The sequence below is a fragment of the Lactuca virosa genome, chromosome 4 (assembly GCF_052849685.1).
Source record: "Lactuca virosa cultivar CGN04683 chromosome 4, Lactuca_virosa_CGN04683_v6, whole genome shotgun sequence".
Taxonomy (NCBI): Eukaryota; Viridiplantae; Streptophyta; class Magnoliopsida; order Asterales; family Asteraceae; genus Lactuca; species Lactuca virosa.
In genome coordinates, this window is record NC_136429.1 from 171,142,840 (window position 1) to 171,154,854 (window position 12,015).

Consider the following 12,015-nt stretch of genomic DNA (forward strand, 5'->3'; position numbering starts at 1 on the left):
TAGTGTAAGGTACCAACACTGAACTGATCTAGACTTTGTGCTCGATGCGCTGGTAGGCACTAATGATTTGAATGGACCAGACTAGGTATAGATTGACATTTAAAAAGGGGACTTGACAAGCAATTGACTTAGATAGTTATGTTTGGTCTGACAATACGTCGCTAGGGTAGATTTAGCAGTGAGATATACATGGGAATCTGCGGATACACTAAAGTAATCTGTATCTAGAACTGTGGTGTCACTTTTCCTCGATGTATGGACGCATGTCCTTAATTCTGGTACTGATAGGGCGACTGGGGAATTCCGATAAAGTAGATATGTAGAAGATTATTTTCTTGCTTTCTTTCTGTTAGTCATATGTTGCCTCCTTTGCGCGATTGGAACATATCCGACCTAGAATGCAACATATGCAACTCTATTTATGTGCATCTTCTTATCTATGCAATTCTTTCTATATGTTAGCCATATGTTGTGCCCTCTGCGTGATCGGAAGATCTGACCTGGGACACAACATATGCGCCATTCTATTTCTCAATCCCTCTATCTAGTTAGTCATATGTTTATCCCACTGCGTGATTGGAAGATCCGACCTGGGTGTACAACATATGCGTTCTAAATCTGACTTCCCTCCTAATAATTGTCTGCTCATTAAAAGTAAGGAGTATTCTGGAAGTTCTTGATTACCGGAGTTTGTCAGGATGCGGGAAACACGTTCTAGTACACCTAAAATTGAACATTCAATAGGTTGTCTATAGATCTCGCTGCTAAATTTAGGTGGACAACAATATCCGTGGTCGTCGTCAGCTAAATGGTCTTCTAGAAATATCATTTAGGATCATAGGATCAAATGTCTTGTCACCTGTAGTATGTCCTTAATTGTCACAATCTTTCGTGTTTAAGTGGACCACAATACCAGCGATTGACCAGATCTACTCATGAAAGTGGAAGTGCTGAAAAACAGATCAAGGTTGTCCCAGAACTTTGATCGCAAAAATCACAAAAGATTATTTGCATTGGTGAAAAGAAATTTGTGTTAGTTTACTTTATTTTTATTTTTATTTTATTTTATTTTTCTAAAAAAATTAAAAAAAATTAAAAATTTAGTCAAAAAATTAATTTAGTTTAAATTTTTTAGATTTTATTTTATTTTATTTTAATTTTAATTTTTTAAATGTCCTCAAAATGTTTTATTTTTAATTGGATGTATTGGGTTTTGGATTTGAAGCCTTTTAGGATTACAGCCCAAGCTCTATGAGCTGTGAATAGGTCCAGGTATAAAAGCAAGGGTTGTCGGCCGTTAACCTCTTTACCATCATTATTCGATCACGGCCGTGAACACCCCACAGACTCTCTCTCTAATTCTCTGATTCATCATCAATTTGTGTTTATTATCTGAAATTGAACGTCACATCTTGTAGGTAATGCAAAGGCGTTCACGTACATGCTAAACTTGAATACAATCGACTGTATTTCGAGGGTTTATTGGATCAAAACGTTTTGTCGGCACTGTTGAACCGTTCACGGCCGATGAAGCGTTCTCGGCCGTGAAACCCGTTTACGGCCGTGAACATTTTTTTGACCGTGAACCTCATTTTGACCATGAACTCATTTTTCTTAATTTCATTCAATATTAAAGCCTAATTAATTGATTAATGAGAAAATTTTAATCTTTAATGATTTAAATCATTTGTTTTCTCACTTGGCTTGGTTAAGTGCAGATCAAAAATGGCTGAATTGAAAATTTTCGACAATCACAACGTTGATGTCTTTCTAATGGATCCACCAGCTGCGCACAGTGATTTCAAGTCCATGATTCATGGACTGGAGAAATGTTGTCTGGCATATGCTCTCACATCCAGTCCAATAATTTATCAAGATCTTGTGAAGCAGTTCTGGAACACAGCTGCGGTACGCAAAGAAGATGATGATGCAATCTCCATAGAAGCAACTGTCAATGGAAGGAAGATCACTGTAACTGAGCAAGTCATCCGCGAGGTACTACAAATCAATGACCAGTCTGGATTTCCAACCGAGATCGCCATGGACCAGACTGAGGAGATCATCATTCGAATGGGCTATGAGGGGGTGTTTCCTCCTACAATCAAGAAACTATTGCCACCCTATTAGAGGTTCCTGGTCCATGTGTTCGTGAGTTGCATCTCTGGAAGAAGAGCCGGTGTTGATGAGATCTCGCTACTAAACACGGGTGCCATTGCTGCTCTCGCCACGGGTCTCGACTTCAACTTTTCGAGATACATCTTGAATGAAATGGTTAGAAATGTTGAAGGAAAAATAAAAGATAAATTTCTCATGTTTCCGAGGTTCCTACAGATGATCTTCAACAGCAAATACCCGGAACTTGAGAAAAGAGGAGAAACACTTGATCTGAAGTCCAGTGGTTCTAGTACTTTCGGGCTCATGAAGCAAAACAGAAAAGGAAAGTTCATGTTCCAGGGGAAATATCCATTGGTGAAATTTGGGAAATTTGCAGAAGTCAGTAATGCGTCTGAGACTGAAAGCTCCTCATCTTATGAGGAAATTGAAGATGAAGTGATTACTGCTTCTGAACACGAAGAGGAAACTGTTGCTCCAGTGGCGATCGTTGCCGAAGAACCTGTGCCGGTAACAAATGAAGAAGAAAAAGATGATGAGAATGCTAATGATGATGATGAGAGTGATTTTGAGATGAACTTGATGGATAATGTTGCAGAGGATGATAATGATGATGATGTAGAGGATATGAATCTTACTGCTTATGATAATAATGATCTATCCTTTGGTTATGAGCAAGGTCAAGATATAAGGTTAAGCACTGAAGACCTTGATGCCTTCTTCGACAATGTCAATGAAGTTGCACAATCTGCAACGTAGACAGAGGGAAATGATGATGTTCTTAAGACAACGCCTCCTACTTCAACTCAGATGGCTAACCCTTCAAATATTATGGATTCAACTTCAAGGATTCCTCCCCTTCCTATTGATATTCCAACTTCCTTGCCGTCTGATAGTGATCTCGATCTGAAACAAGCCTCCCAGCCTCCAATTAACCAGAGAAGAGCTGATCCCAGGCCGAGAGTGCTAGTAAGGGAACAAGCACCACCAGTTCAACCACCCACCACAACTGCCACACCTATTCAACCAACCCAAGAAGGCCCAAGCGTTATACGATCTTCTCATGAAGTCGGGAGCTCTTCAGCTCTTGGGGGTTTCTCTCCTCCACGACCTGCGCATGATGTCGCCACTGAGAGGTTTGCCAGGCTGTTGGCACAACAAGATTTTGATATTTTTTCCCGAGCTAAAGGAATATCTATTGGGGAAGGAAATGTAGGGGGAGCGGACCCATCGATTGTTGATCTGAGAGCAGAGATTGGGAAACTGAATCAGAAAATCATTGAAAGAGATATTTTGATTGGAAACCTCGACATCCAAGTTTCCGAGCATAAAGCAGATAATACTCTAAAGTCAAAACAAATCTCTGGCTTACAGACTCACCTTGGAGCCTTGACTGCTTGCTACTTCGACCTTAAGAACAAACTAGCTGAAGAATTTGGCGACAAATTCAAATAATCTGTCGGAGAACCAGGTGGAGCTGAGACCTCTACCATTTTCCCTGCCCAGACATCTCAACAAAATCCTATTGTCGATTCGACTCCAGTCAGAACCAGTACAATCGTTGACCGTTTTGAAAAGGAACCGAAGCAAGCTCATCCAAGAATTACAATCAAAAGAGCTGGGAAACAGGTCACTTCACAGAAAAATGGAAGGTTGCTCTTCATGAAGAACTCTGATCAAAATCTTCGTGGAGACTAGCCTAAACTAACAGTGACTGAGCTCGACAAGAAGAGCTTCAAGCACAAATACGGTGACCGGTCAGGGATTCGTATGTGGGGATTTCATGATAGACTCAATTGTTGGCTGGTGAAACGAAAAAGTAATAATGTGGAATATTACAAAGACAAGTGAGTAGAGGATTTGATGGGATGAAGACCGCCGAATCTTTCTTGAAGACAGCCGAATATGTGTTTGACTCGATCAACAACAACTCCTTCCAGTATGTAATTATTGGATATAGTGTCTAAGTCCATAACTATATTTGGTATGTACTTGACCCGACCCGGCATGGTCCATTTGGGTTGCACTTCACCCGAACAATTTATGGATAATCGTTTGAGAATAGTATAAGTTATGATATATTAATATATTATAAGTCCTAATATATTAATATAAAATCATATTATTTAATTAGTATTGATCTATAATTAATCTAGAATTAATTTAGAGATCAAAAGTATGACTAATTAAATATGGGCTCTTGTATTTATATAGTGTGGGCTAATGCTTATTTGGAATGGGCTAGGCTTGCATGGAAAGTCCATGGATACTCCATGGAGCTTTAACCCATGGATCTCATGGAAATGAAAAGACATGGGTATTAGGGTTTACATGGATGTAACCCTAATCCACCATACTATATAAAGGAGGCTTTAGTTCTTGAAATAAGACTAGTTGATGTGTGTAAACCAAGAGGGCCGATTTCAAGAAGTTTGTGACTATTCTCTCAAGTTTCCAAGTTTGTGGTGATTTGTGACTTCCATTTGAGGCATCCACATTATTGGTGCTAGGCTCTCAAACTCCAAGCAATCAACTACTACTACAAGGTAAGTAATTCTACTAGTTTTATTTGATTCAAGTATCCCATGCCATGCTAGTTAGGATAAGAACCTTGGAAAAATAATTATTTGCACGTATCTTAGTCAAACATAGATCCAAGGTTTCTAGGGTTGCATGTACACCATATGAGTGTTAGAATGCTCAAAACCCATCAGTGGTATCAGAGCCTGGTTTGTTTATTTGATACTTGATGCAAAAAAAAAAAAAAAAAAAAAAAAAAAAACTTGAAAATCGAAGTTTTGTTCAAAAGCTCGTATCAAAATTTCAAGTTTTGTATATGTACTTACGATTCTTGAAATTTTTGATATGAACACTCATAAGCATATGCGTTTAGAAGATCATAGAAATTATGTGCTAATAATTGATTAGATTAATTCTTGATCTTTATGTGTTTTAATGGAGTCCATAACTAGTTCTTAAGTTATGGATAACCAAAAGTCATATTTATAAATAACCATTAAAAGAACACATAGGTTACAAAAAATGAAGAGTCTTCATTTTTAATAACCATTAACTCATAAGTTATGAGAAATGAAAAGTTTTGAAAGTTTACAAAACTTGCCCTCAAGTTTTGGAACATGTAAAGTCATATTAAAAACTTTAGTTCCAACCCCTAGAATTTTAAAAGTTAAAATTCAACCCTTATACTTTATAATATTATAAGTTTAATAATATTTATATATGTATAAGATCAAGTCGTCTTACCGCTAGTACGCCTCATTCACGAAGCCGGTCTATAAGGGGGGTATAAGGTTGTTGCCTATAAAATGGCAACTTAATGGGTGTCCACTCTCACCCACCGCTTCCTTGATCGGTGGAGGGTCGTTAGCCGAACGGGTAGGACAAGGACTTATAAATTGTCATTAAAAGTATAATGATAATACTAAAGTAACTAAACTTTATTGAATTCCCAATCTTAGTTATTTTAGGAAAATGTGAATAAGGTGCTAATCCATGAAATTACACTTTACACTTTGTTTAAGTCGTTAGTGGAGCGTGTGTGGTTAACCGGCACACTAACTTGAACTTAACAAGGTAGGTAAAGGGTGACTTAATGTTTATCATAGTATCGATGGAGCGTGTGTGGTTAACCGGCACATCGATTGAGGGGTAATACATTAAGGGTACCAAGTAATTTGCATGGTTACTTCACACCTTGTTTTGTGATCCTCGGCATCCCAGTCACAAAACTTGAAGGGCACACTCGAGATTGAAACATGTCATTGAAGAAAGTTCAATGAATCTCAAAGAATCTAGGAGTTTCTAAACCAATTAAAACCTAATTAAATATTTCGTTTTTTCATGGTGGAAATTGGTGAATCGTCATTCACCTACCTTCAAATATCTTATAGCTTAGATTACGGCATCCCTCTTCTAAGTTATAAAATATTGTGTTGGGTCCTAGCCTTAATATTACATTTGGGTGTTTTGTTAAGGACTATCTCTATATCTAATCTAATCTATTCCCTCTTCTTTTCAGATGTCTTCCAATAACAATGCTTCTAGCTCAAACCCTACTAGCTCCTTCTCTCTCATGAATCTTTGTGGGAGAGTCATCTTTGATGGGTTCAACTTTACAGATTGGATCAGAAACATCAGGATGGTCACTCGGTATGAGAACAAAGAATATGTTCTCGACAAGGAGCTGAAGGTACCCGAGCCAACTGCTATTCCTGAAGAGCTTGTTGGATATGAGGTACATGAAAGAGATGCTACAAAAGTGGCATGCATCATGATGGCCACCATGACAGCCGAGCTCCAAAAGTCCTATGAGGACTATTATCCTTTTGAGATGCACCAGGACTTGATGGACCGCTACCATCAAAGTGCTCGTCAAGAGCGATATGAAATAATCTCCTCCATGATAACAACCCGAATGAAGGATGGTGAACCCATCACGGGCCACATGCAGAAAATGCAAAGGTATGTGGACCGTTTACTGAAGCTGAATGTGAACTTCCCTGAGGAGTTAGCAATAGACATCATTTTGCACTCCTTGCCATCGTGTTATGATCAATTCCGCATGACATATCACATGAACAAGGAAGAAGTCACCCTCAGCAAACTTCAAGGACTCTTGAAGACCGCCGAAAGTGGTCTAAAGGGTAAGTCGGTTGTTACTACTCCTACTCCTACTCCAACTGCGGCCAATGTCTTGGCAATCGGGCATGGCAAAGGGAAGAAGAGAAAGAACCCTTCTAAGGGTACCAAGGGTAAGACCCTTGAAGGCTCCTCTTCAAGCAAAACCAAGAAATGTTTTGTCACTCCTTCTGCTAACCCTAATGAGGCTGAATGCTTCTATTGCCATGAAAAGTCGCACTGGAAGCAAAACTGCCCAAAGTACCAGCAAGATTTGAAGGATGGGAAAGTAAAACCCAACCATGCAGGTATATACACTATATTGTCTAATAACTCACCTCATTCTAAGTCTTGGGTCCTTGATACAGGTTGTGGTATTCACATATGTTGTGATTTGCAGGGACTAAAAAGAAGTGAGAATGTGGAGCAGGGAAAGATAAACTTGATCATGGGAAACAGGAAAGCTTCACCTGTCACCAAGATAGGAGTTTATTCCTTAGTGCTAAATAGTGGGTTTACATTAGATTTGAATAAATGTTATTATTCGCCAGAAATGGCAAGAAATGTTATTTCCTTTCATGCATTGTATAAACAAGGTTTTACCTTTTATTTTGATAATAATAATGGTAGTATTGATGCTTTCTTTAATAATGTTCTTTATTTTAAAGCATTACCTTGTGATGGCGTGTATGAAACTGTATCTGTTGTAGATAATCTAGGAAATAATGTATTGTGTATTAACTCTTCCACTAGCTTAGATAAAGCATCCTTATGGCACTGTCGTCTTGGACATGTAAGCAAGAAACGCATAGGCCAACTCCAAAAGGATGGAGTCTTGGAGTCATTTGACCTAAAGTCAGATGATAGTTGTGAATCTTGTTTACTTGGTAAAATGACAAAGTCACCTTTTACTGGCACTTGTGCTAGGGGTGAAGGTTTGTTGGACCTCGTACACACGGATGTGTGTGCACCCTTCAGAACCGCCACAAGAGATGCTAATCGGTTCTATGTGACTTTTACTGATGATTTTAGTAGATATGGATATGTCTACCTAATCAAGCATAAGTCAGAAACCTTTGAGAAATTCAAAGAGTTTAAGCAAGAAGTGGAGAATCAGTTGGGCAGGAACATTAAGATGCTTCGATCCGATCATGGTGGTGAGTATCTTAGTACTGAGTTCCTTGACTATCTTAAGGAATGTGGGATTGTCTCACAATTGACACCTCCTAGGACACCACAGTTGAATGGTGTAGCTGAGAGGCGCAATCGGACCTTGTTGGACATGGTTCGTTCCATGATGAGTCGAGCTTCGCTACCAATCTCATTTTGGGGGTATGCCTTAGAGACTGCCGCCCATATCCTTAATTTAGTCCCTACAAAGAAGGTTGCCAAAACACCTCACGAGTTGTGGACTGGAAAAGTTCCCAATCTAGACCACATCAAGATTTGGGGTTGCGAGGCTTTCATGAGACGCGAGACTCACGATAAGCTCGAACCCCAAAGCGAAAAGTGTATTTTCATCGGCTACCCACAGAAATCCTTTGGTTACATCTTCTACAGACCCAGTGATAATGTGGTCTTTGTAGCAAGAAGAGGATTCTTTCGAGAGAGAGAGAGAATTCATGAGCCAAGGAGACAGTGGGAGGCAAATTGACCTTGAGGAAATTTAACAGTCAAGTGGTGAAGGAACCTCAAACCCTAGCCCTCAACCTGAGGAGGAAACTCCTGTTGAGCCGACTGAAGAATCTATACCTCTGAGGCGTTCCACCAGAGTTAGGAATGCACCTGAGCATTATTATGGTTTTCATATTACTGCAGAAGGTGAGACACTTATCAGTGATAACACACTGGTAAATCTGGATGAGCCTAACAGCTACACGGAAGCCATGACAGGCCCTGAGGCTGCTAAATGGAAAGAGGCTATGGATAGCGAGATACAGTCCATGTATGACAATCAAGTTTGGAACTTGGTTGACAATGTACCTGATCGTAAGATAGTTGGGTGCAAATGGATCTTCAAGAAGAAGACCGACATGGATGGTAATGTACACACTTATAAGGCACGACTGGTTGCAAAGGGTTATTCTCAAACTCCGGGAGTTGATTATGATGAGACCTTTTCACCAGTGGCCAAGATTAAGTCTATTAGGGTTCTGTTAGCCATTGCTGCATTTCATGATTATGAAATATGGCAAATGGATGTCAAAACCGCTTTCCTTAATGAAAACTTGGCTGAAGATGTTTACATGGTTCAGCCAGAGGGTTTTGTCAGTACAGAGTACCCCAGTAGAGTGTGTAAGCTCGAGAAATCCATTTATGGATTAAAACAGGCACCTCGCAGATGGAATCTTTGCTTTGATGAGAAAGTCAAAGAATTTGGCTTTTCAAGGAGTGAAGATGAATCTTGTGTCTATATCAAGGCTAGTGGGGGTATAGTCAGCTTTTTGGTACTGTATGTGGATGACATACTACTCATAGGAAATGACATCCCAACCCTGTAGGAAGTAAAGTCCTGGCTTGGGAAGTGTTTCGCTATGAAGGACCTTGGAGAAGATGCCTATATCCTAGGGATAAGGATTTTGAGAAACAGGAGTAAAAGACTAATTAGACTTAGTCAAAGCACCTATGTGGACAAGGTGTTGAAAAGGTTCAACATGCATAACTCCAAGAAAGGAGAGTTACCCATCCAGAGTAACGCCAGATTGAGTAAGACACAAAGCCCTAGTACTGAGGCTGAGATAGCAGAAATGAGTCGAATACCTTATGCTTCAGCTGTAGGATCGATCATGTATGCTATGACATGTACTCGACCTGATGTAGCCTTTGCTTTGAGCATGGTTAGCAGGTATCAGGGGAACCCTGGCAAGGCACACTGGACTGTGGTAAAGAATATCCTCAAGTACCTACGGAGGACTAAGGACTGGGTCCTTACCCTCGGTGGCAGTGAGGACTTGAGAGTTGTAGGGTACAGTGATGCTAGCTTTCAGACTGACAGGGATAATTTCCGCTCTCAGTCGGGCTGGGTCTTTACTCTAAACGGAGGGGCAATTACTTGGAAAAGTTCCAAGCAGGAGACAGTGGCTGATTCCACTTGTGAATCAGAGTATATAGCAGCAAGCGAGGCAGCAAAGGAGGCTATATGGCTAAAGAACTTCATCGGAGACCTTGGAGTTGTACCAGCTATAAAGGAGCCAATGGAGATTTTCTGTGACAGCAATAGTGCGGTTGCCTTAGCCAAGGAACCAAGAGATCATGGGAGATCAGACACATTGACAGAAAATATCACTTCATCAGACATCGAATAGAAGAAGGAATCCTCGTGGCAAAGAGGGTATCATCGGATGAGAACCCAGCAGATCCCCTCACGAAGGGACTGACTCGGGCTAAGCATCTCCAGCATGCTCGGAGCATAGGGCTGAAGGATGATATTGTTGGGTTATGAGCATTCTAACACTCCTAAGTGTACATGCAACCCTAAATACCTTGGATCTATGTTTTCTCTATTATACATACAATTATGAACATCCAAGGTATTATCCTAATCTAGCATACAAAATAATAAATATAACAAGATAGAATACATACCTCTTTGATGTAGAATGTCTTCATGAAGCTTGAGTGCCTAGTGCCCCAAGTGTGACACCTCAAATGGTTCACACAACACCAAATACACTTGGAATAACTTGAGAGAAACTTGAACACTCCTTGAAATCGTCTAGCCCTCACACTCACACATTAGTGCCCGATTTCTTGAGCCATGGGATTCTTTTATATGGTGGCTATTAGGGTTACACCATATAACTCATAACTTTACCCATTCCTTATGCTCCATGGATTTTAACCTCCATGGAGTATCCATGGGTCACCCCATGGACTTAGTCCAACATAAGGAATCTTGGATCACAAGCCCACATATATAAGAATGAATGATTTACACAATCAACCCATATATTTAATTAGTCTCCTTTTGATCACTTAATTAATTCCAAATTAATTCTTGATCAATACTAATTAAATAACCTTATTAATATATTAGAACTTATAATATATTAACCAACCTTAAGTGTTATTTCTCTCATTATAGTCTATCCAAATGCATGATGCCATGCAACCCAAATGGACCATGCCGGGTCGGGTCAAGTCTTACCAATTATAGTTATGGACTTAGACATTAATCCAACAGTCTCCCACTTGGATAAGTCTAAAACTATTATTGTGTATGACTTCAGGAACCGATCAGCAATCGTAGCTCTCAAAAGCTTCTGTCGAACTCTAACCTTGTCGATGAACTCTGACCTTTGTCAATGACTTGTCCATTAGATAAGGGTTCATATATTCCTCCATTCTAGATATCATATGGACTGAGACATGGATTATCAATCATTCTCTCTGTCCATTTATTGTTTCCCGATTTCCGATTCATGATGACTGACTGATTGAACAAATCAAATCAGTCCTGGCTTGGCCAAGCACTCACATGTATCATCTTTAAATCATCGAGGGGCCCACAGATATCGCTTTTATCCCGAAGGTAAAAGGAATGGATAAACTTCGACTCATATGGCTTGTTCTACTACTTGTTGAATCATACACAAAGGCACGTTTTATAACATCGAGTTACCAATGCGTTTTCGTGCAATCAATGTATAACCAACTCATAGTAACAACTCATATCTCTAGGTTTGAAGAATATAAGATATTATCGTCTCATGATCACTCGTGATAAAATCCATGAAGTGATTCAAATGAGCGCGGGTTGAATCCAATACTCAGAACTTATGAGCACTCATGAGTGTTGTAGCACCACTTTGTCCACCAACTTGGACCTCTACAAACCAACCCATGACAGTCTTGATTCATATCTACTTCCAACATATGACCGACTGTGGATGGTTTGAATAACTTAATCATTCAGGAAGAGCGACTTAGTTATTCTGGAAGTCAAAACATGCAAAGTGAAACACAAGAATAAATGAATCAAATATGGTATCAAACCCTATGAATATAAATAAACACTTTTATTTATCACCATACTGATTACTCATTATTCATTGTTTCGGTTTTATCAACTTTATACTTGAATTTAAAACAATAGTTGTCCCATGCTCCAAGCATGTGCACTATGTTTTCTAAACACTAGTCATGCCATACACCAAGTATGCATACTATGTTTGTCTATGATCTTTACTTTGTAAAATAGATCAATTGAACATCACTCCAATGATCCTCTTTTCACAGTCCCAAATCCTTACTGCAAATGCAAGA